General features: G+C 49.1%; 1 long non-coding RNA gene across 1 annotated transcript; it reads right to left on the reverse strand.

Annotated features, from left to right (window-relative positions):
- Positions 1 to 1055: 1055 nt before the first annotated feature.
- On the reverse strand, positions 1056 to 7490 carry LOC137663156 (uncharacterized). Its single transcript, XR_011048130.1, has 3 exons — positions 7326 to 7490; positions 2302 to 2336; positions 1056 to 1126 (listed from the first exon to the last, which is right to left on the reverse strand). It is a non-coding gene; the product is annotated as an uncharacterized lncRNA (long non-coding RNA).
- Positions 7491 to 7894: the final 404 nt, after the last annotated feature.

Genomic DNA, 7894 nt, shown 5'->3' on the forward strand with positions numbered 1-7894 from the left:
CGGTGGTGCCTTGTCAGGTGCTCCTCAGGAGCAGGGCAACCTGCTTTTCTTTTCAGTTTCAACGTTTAAACTCAATACGTGGAGATTGCCAAAATGAGAATGGCAGGATTTCACCGATGATACGTTGCATGGGCTCTGCACTAGTCCCTGCTCTAAAACGTTCTGAGTTTACAGACAGGTTATCTCCCAGCTTTACAACCGTCCCCTACAGCTCATCCAAATACTGTGTGTCACCATAATGTGAAGGCTCAGCACATCACGGCCCCAACTTGGCCCGTTTTATGGTTTCTGACTGATTTACCGATCAAGTGTTTCAGATCACCTTTAGTGGCAAGTGCCAAAGAGAAGGGTGAAATACAGACAAGGAAAAAGCAGGACTAAGAATCAAAGAAAGATAAATTACATTCCAAGGTTTTTTGTTACCTTCTTCTTCGTATTCCTCTGCATTGAAATAGGGGAGAGGGGAAAAAAAGCAGACAAATCAACGATCAGCTTTGACACATCGGTAGGACATTACCCACAACAGAGCCCTTTGCGCTTACAGGGATGCTGGGCAAGATGGCCTCTGAGAGACCGCTTCCAAATCAGCAAGGAAAATAGCAAATAAAATTACTTTCAGAAAAAAGAGGAGGTATAAAAGGGGAGGAGGGTGATATTGTATTGATTTTTTTCTTGGGCAATGGAAACTCAAGCGTACACACACGTTAGAAGGAAAGAGGTGGCAGAAGGTATAAGAAAAAAACATCAAAGAAAACAAACTTGTATGTTTCTGTGTATACTGCTTGTATATATGGTGGGTTTCTATGTTTTAAACAGAAAATATTACGTATACAAAAGCCGCAAAATGAATTGCCAGCAGATGGCAGTGCCCCTGCAAAAACCAGCAGCGTCCCCACAACCGGGCATCACTCTGCGGCTACAGGTGGTGGAATATCACCACAAGCTGGTGACAGTCAGACAGACGGACACGCAAAACAGAGAACTCGGATTTGTCTAACCGTGCCAGCTCTTTTTGTTAAAATATCAACAATGGGCAGAAAGGAGAAGATGGACATGGCCAGCCAATGCTGCAGGCTCCCATGGAAGCAATTAGAGAGATATTTAAGACTTACCCTCTCCTTGGTCCCTGCGAGAGAGGAAAAAAGGTTATTGAAATGAGATAAAGATTCCTTCCACTCTGTATTATCGCCAAGCTTTAAACCATATACTGAAACAACCCAATCCACTGTTGTTTAAAGTCTGATGTTTCTTCTTTCCCCCATTCTCCCTTTGCCCTTCCAGGAGCCATTTGATTTTAAGATTAGTAAAGGGGCTGCATTTGGGTTTTATTTTAAATAGTGTTCCTCATTCTGATGGTGCATATGGATCCATACCCAGGAATAACTGTACCACCGCAGGGCTATAATATGATACTTACACATAAGTGCCATGCAGGGGCTGATGAAGCTGGACCTCAGCCCCGGCGTGCTAGGCAAGCCAGCCTGTAGCCGATGGCCCACACCAACCCAGACATGCTACAGGCTCCCTGAACCTTAGGGCTGTCTAATAAAATTTGGGATAAGCTAGATGCTGCTCAATGTTTATCCTGTGGCTGTACTAACATCAGTCTTGCAGTCTGTTCCCATTCCTTGCCCCCACTTGCCAACCTCTCCTGCTCTACCATCACCTTGCATGAAACCCAAAGCCCAGAGCAGCACTGGGGCCAGACGCTAAACAAGGGGTGTGTTAGTTGGAGATTGCTTGAAAAAGGCGCCAAATCTCATATTTGGAAATTTTTTTTTAAGGGCAGGCTGGACAAAATGACAAAGGTTGAGCTGAGCCTGCCTCGTAGCAGAGGAGGGGACTAAGTGACCACTGCAGGTCTGTCCATGATGCCTCTGATCCCACAATTGCCCTAAATCTCCCCGCTGTACGTGCTGATGCATACATGTCAAATGACCCCATTGGGTTTGGTCATATTACTCCAGGTTTGTTTGTCAAACCAGGGCAGAAAGCGGATCCTCCACTACACTGTCTGTTTAATTCCCCCTCCTCCGGGTGTAGTGCCATGGCCACCGAGGACAGGCTGAGCTGAGTGGAGGTGCTTGGAGAGTGTCCCGTGTTGGACAGGGAGGGTGTCAGGTGAACTTCAATGTACCCTTTGACACCCAAAATCCAAGACACCCCTTCCCCACTGCCTTGGGGGCTTCGGGCCATGCACAGAGCAGCACCCAGCCTCTCCTACCCACGGGGATGCCTTCGCTTCCCTGCGTGGGGCCAAGCTGAACAGATGAACACGCAGGCAGCTTTGTCTCTACTTACACTTCTTCGGTATCAGACATGTTGGCGGTGAGTTTCTAGACAAAAGATGAAAAGAAGAAAAAAAAGGAAAAAAAGAAAAAAGGTGTTATTACTGGGAGCACCACCTAGAAATTGGCAAGGCAGAAGCAGATGGGTTGACATTTGAGGATCAGAAAAGCCAAGCACCTGCTTTCCCACAGCAGCCAATCCCCCACCAACGCTGCCATTTTGGGAGCAGCGCAGACCTTTGCCAGCCAGGTCAGAGGAGAAGGAGAAGGGAAGAGCTAAAGATCGTCTGGAAAGACATGCCCCGTCAACCTGGCTTTAAGTTACAAAAACCCCAAAGCTCAGGGAAAATGGAGTCCTCTCGCACCCATCTGACATTTCCATCGCTCCAGCAAGATCAGAGAAATCTCTCCTTCTGTTACACTACCGCAATGGGAAGGCGCCAGCTCCAAAGTATTAGTCAGAGCTAAAAAAGATAAAATAACTGAAACTACCAATATACCCAGAGATCACTATTTATTTGTCAGCACCCAAAAGTGCCTAAAGTAGTAGTGTCTGGCTTATACGGCTGATGAATGAATGGAACAATTATCTGTTGATTAGTTTAGGATGAGAACTGGCCAAATACCTGGTTAGGCAATTCCTGTCAGTGTAACCAGCTGTATTTATCACATCCAGTCCTCGCACCACGGCGCAGAAGTGAGCCCATCCCCAGCACTGTCGTGGCCTGCATTTCTGTGCAGACCACGACCCGTGGAGAGCTGCAGCCGGGGAAGTGCGAGGGCTGAATATGGCCACTCTGCTGATCTGTGCCGGACCCCAAATGTGTGGATCAGATCCTCAGCCAGAGTCAGAGGGAGCGGCGCTGCTGTTCGGGGAGCATCATGGTAATACCGCACACTGCACGAGGTGTGGTGAGGGCAGTGGTGCAACGCTATGGCTCTCCTAAAAGCTTCAGCTGCCCTGAGGCCAGGGAGAGGAGATGGGGAAGGCCCCCCAAAACTTCCTCCAAATCCACAGCGGGTGTTATATTAGAAAGCCAGGCTCCTCCTCACTGGGAAACCTTAACCGTGACTTTCATTACTTCATTACTCAGCTGATATATGAGAGACGTCTTGAAGGAGCAGGTGGGCTGACTTGGGTTCAAAAGGAACAACTGCAGCTCAGCAGCTTTCTATTTCAGAGGAAGGCAGTAATCCCATAGGCTCCAACCCTGCCCTATAAGGGATCCTCTCCATTCCCCAGCAATGACCCTGAGCACCACGCGTTAACACCAACAGGATTTAAAACCACCATGTTCTAAGCAGCGATAAACAGCCAGCATTTTTTCCTTTAGTTCCTCGTTTTTCCTCTTTCTGAAACTCAGCATTGCCCTGGAAGTAGTGCCAGCAATGACTGTGTTATGCCCTGATCTGAGTAGCTGGACAGAAGGATGATCTACTGCTAGGACACATGAGACTTGGGTTCAGTGATCTCTTGCTTGCAGGCTGCTTTTAACTTGGTAGCTGTGATTGCCCACTCAGGTGCAACAGCAATCCCAAGGAGTACTTTGGGGACTCTAACCCTCCAGGCAGGAGGAATCTGGGAGGAATTTTGTGTTTGGGAGGAATTTCAGATCTTCAAAAGACTTTTCTACTGCATCAATTCCTGCTGCTTCTTTTCTTACTTACTTGGATGCTACACCACCTCTGGTCTCTCTCCTGTGGTGTTTTTTATCTAGATGAGCAAATCTTCAGGTTAAAGACTTCCACTTGCTATCTGCACAGTGGCTAGCAGTATAATTAGGTTTGCAATCTCATTTCAGCCTCCAAAAATTATTCAAGCTATTAGTAATAATGCTTGACAGTATGTTGGTTTATGCAGTGGGAGAGCAGAGCTTCTCCTGGCAAAAGCCCATAGAGGGAACCTGCCAGATGCCCAGCTGTTGGCTTCTTCCAAAACGCATGATCTCTACAGACTCAGGGCAATGGCCAGTCCTCCCACGGATTCTGCCTTTAATTTATAAATCCAGATTTCCTTCTTCCCAAGGTGGAGGGAAAAAAAAAAAAAAAGAGGAGTTTTAAAGGGCTTTGGGCTAAAAATCTTCTTCCCTCTTACTCCAGTGGCAAGAAGAGTAATACTGCTCAATGCTGGAGCAGAAATCAGCTCGAGAGCCCTGCATATGCACACAGAGAGCAAATGTCTGTTCGGTGTAGGATAGGCACGTAACGCAGCGCATGCTGTTCCTTCCAAGGCAATTGGAGTCAATGGGAGTCTTTGCAATCAGGCTTTCCATTAACAGTTATTGGGATGAGCTCATCCAGTCTCCAATTTAGCTCTAAGGGCATCTTGCCGAGGGTTGTCACATCGGCTGTTCCCCTACACTCTTCCATATTTGTTAATCCAAGTGCTGCAAATGCGAATGGGATTTTGCTTGACATCTGTCCACATGCTATAAAAGCTGAGTGAGAATGCCAGCATCCCTGACACCATGAGACCCCAACCTTGTGGGGGTTTCTGGGCCCCAGATAAAATGAATTAATAACAAGTGCATTGGCAGACTCTGCACAGAGATGAGCCAGATGCAGAAACCCCACAGGCTAGGGCAGGGGGGACAGAAAATCCAAGGGGAGGTGCAGATTTCAGCCTCGCAAGGGCCAAATGTTCAGCCAAGTTTGGTCATTTTGTTGGGGGGAGCTGGCATTTAAGGCTGTTGCTGACTGCCGCTGCCCTGGCTGGAAAACCAAAAAGGTCTCGCCTCAAGAAGAATAAGGTGTCTGTCCGCTTCATGGCATTCAAAAGCCATCTGGTCCCTTGAAGCCAGGGGCAAAACGCAGACCATCATAGCAACAGCCACCCAAGACGAGAAAGGCTCTTTTATGCCCAGCACTGTCCACGTAGCTACCTCTATCATCAAAGCAGCCAACAAAACCAAACTATATTTACATCCAAAAGGCAATAAAGCAAGCGATCTGCTGAGAGCAGTATTTTTTGCTGTTAGGATTAAGTTCACTGAAGGCAATGGAAAGTCTCCAGCTGGCTTGGGATTACCCTTTGGTGGAAATTACACACAACAAATGCAGCCTAAGATTAAGGCTGTTAGCACCTTAAGGCAATAACTGGGTTTTGTTTGTACAGTGGCAGAAAAATGGGGTCTGGTCTTGACTGAGGTTTAAGGATGTAATAAAATCAATTAGTTAATACTGCCCACCATTTGGAAGGAAACCAGAACACAGGGAAAGTTTTGCTAGACCAAAAACTTCCAGCCTGCTCCCACCCCGTAAAGGTGAAAGCAAAGGTTATTTTCCATATTTTGTTCAAGTTAAGCGGGTCATGGCTCGAAGGGCAAATACCCCAATCCTCATCAGTCCCAGGAATGCCACGTCCCTTTTGGCCCCAAATGATCCTGCCCTTGGCTGAAAGAGCAGAGCCAGCACATCCCAAGAAGCCTCTTAGCAGCTGAGAATGCACCCGGGAGGGGGAATGGGCTGCCTTGCACCTCCGGGCCATCCCTGGAAATAACCCGCCCGTCAATCATCCCCTCCCAAGCCCGGCCATACAAGGGAGGCAAGGTAGCAAGAACCGTATGGAAAGGGGGGAGGACAAAAGTGGCCATGCATGGGCAATGGGACCTGGCAGGGACAACTATCAGGCAAGGACTAGGGGTACAAGCCACCAAGCACTACATGGCCGTGCTTTCCCAGCAGGAGCCGCTGCAAACCCGCTGCATCTATTTTTTTTATATACATACATATATATATTAAAAAAAATATGTATTATATATAATAGAGCTATTAAAGATAGAAATATATACATATATTTTTCTATATAAAAAGTATATATATATACTTTTTAAAATATGTATTTCTTCCATCCCTCTACCTCTTCCTTTTGTTTCTGAACTGCTTGGCAGTTTCCAGCAGAAAGCGTTTCTCTCCCTGGGGGCTGGACAGCAAAGTGCCCACCCCAGCGCTGCTGCTGAAAGGCGGTAGCAGGACCCAAGCACTGCTGCAGGCTCTACCAACACAAAGCAAAATCCTGATTCCCTCCCCCAAAATGTGCCCTTTATCCTTGTCTTTGGGGTAATACGATCTGTCAGATCCCTGCATGCGGTTTGCTAGGAACAACAAGGCTGAGACAGAGGACTAAAAGTTAATGGCCATGTTTAGCTCTTAGCCCCTGCCTTTCCCCTGGTCTTGCACCCATGAAGGACATCTGCCTGCCCCAGCAATCGCCTACAGCCTCGCTGAAGCTCCCCCACGACAGTGGCACGGCTCCCACCCAAATCACCGGCATCAAAGCCACCTGTGCTGGTGACACTCCTGCCTTTGCAGGGTACCCCCCCACCCCAAGAGCGAGGAGCTCTGCCCCACGGGGCAGCTCCAGGCTGGTTGGGGATATGCCCCCCCCCCAGGGGTGTTCATCCGCCCTAGGTGGTCAGGCCAGCGAAGTACAGAGGTTTGAAGCATTGCATACAGGGAGCATCCCGTCACCACTCTGAATTTAACCCCCTCCTCCTGCCCCTCTGTGCACACAGGGAGATTCTCTCCCAATTTTCTTCTTTTCCATGGCAGGGGGTAGTTTTCCATAACCACATTTGTGTTTCTCAGGTCTCCCTCCAGCCCCACACCCCTCAGCCCTCCTCACCTGCTAGCAGCTCCCCGACAGTGGTCCTGCCCTTCAACCCTCCCACCTTGGCCATCCCTTTCTCCAGGTGACAGGGGAGGGAAGGTCAGTGCTTCCCTCCTGCTGCTGGATCGAGTTTTCCTGAATGCCCTGAGAGATAACACTTCATTCCCAGCCCCTGGCCTTTGTTTTAGAAGGGTCTTTTCTCCCACCACTGACCCTCGAGAGTTCAGAGCACCCGAATCTCTGCGAGTGACACAAGCCTCACATGATGCCCAACAAAAGCCAGGAAGGAAAAGTGCCTTTTCCTTAAGATCCTGTGCTGGATCCTGTGGACCCCCAACCCTCCCCTGATGCTTCTCCATTCAAACCAAAGCTCAGCCCCTCTGCGGTTCTACCCGCTAGCAGCATCCCTCACCAGGGCTCCCGCTTACCTGGGAGGAGCGAAGTGCTGAGCTCCCTGCTGAAGGGGACAGGCAGGCTGGGATCTGCAAGCGTCCCAAGGTGATGCAGCTCTCAACTTATAGTGACATTTGATCGTCTGGAGGAGCCGATTGACCCCAGGCCCCCTGCACTGGGCAGGGAAGGGAGCAGGGATGGGGTGGGGGAGGGGTGGAGGGGGCAGCAAGGGAAGGGGAAAAAAAAGGTCATACCATGTATAGGAGCAGCTGGAGGAATTGCACAGATGAAGCTAAGATGGGAGGGACATGTTTGGAGAGAAAAAAAAAAAAATCTCCAGGGCTTATGGTTTTATATTTAGAACCCTACCAGGCAGGCAGAGCTTAAAGAGGGGTATCTGAGGCAAAGACACCTCGGAAACAAATTGCGGGGCCCCCACAGCTCCATGGTGCACGGTCACCGCTTAAAACCAGGTCGTGGCACCCTGGCTCCTGCAATCTCAACACACACAGAGGCAGCCTCTGCTCTCCCAGCCAGGCAGGAGCTCTTCCCTGCTGCCCCTATACATGTAAACGGCTTTGGTCCTGCTGCAGGGTTAGAGCCT

Source organism: Nyctibius grandis, chromosome 4 (assembly GCF_013368605.1).
Source record: "Nyctibius grandis isolate bNycGra1 chromosome 4, bNycGra1.pri, whole genome shotgun sequence".
NCBI classification, from domain to species: Eukaryota; Metazoa; Chordata; class Aves; order Nyctibiiformes; family Nyctibiidae; genus Nyctibius; species Nyctibius grandis.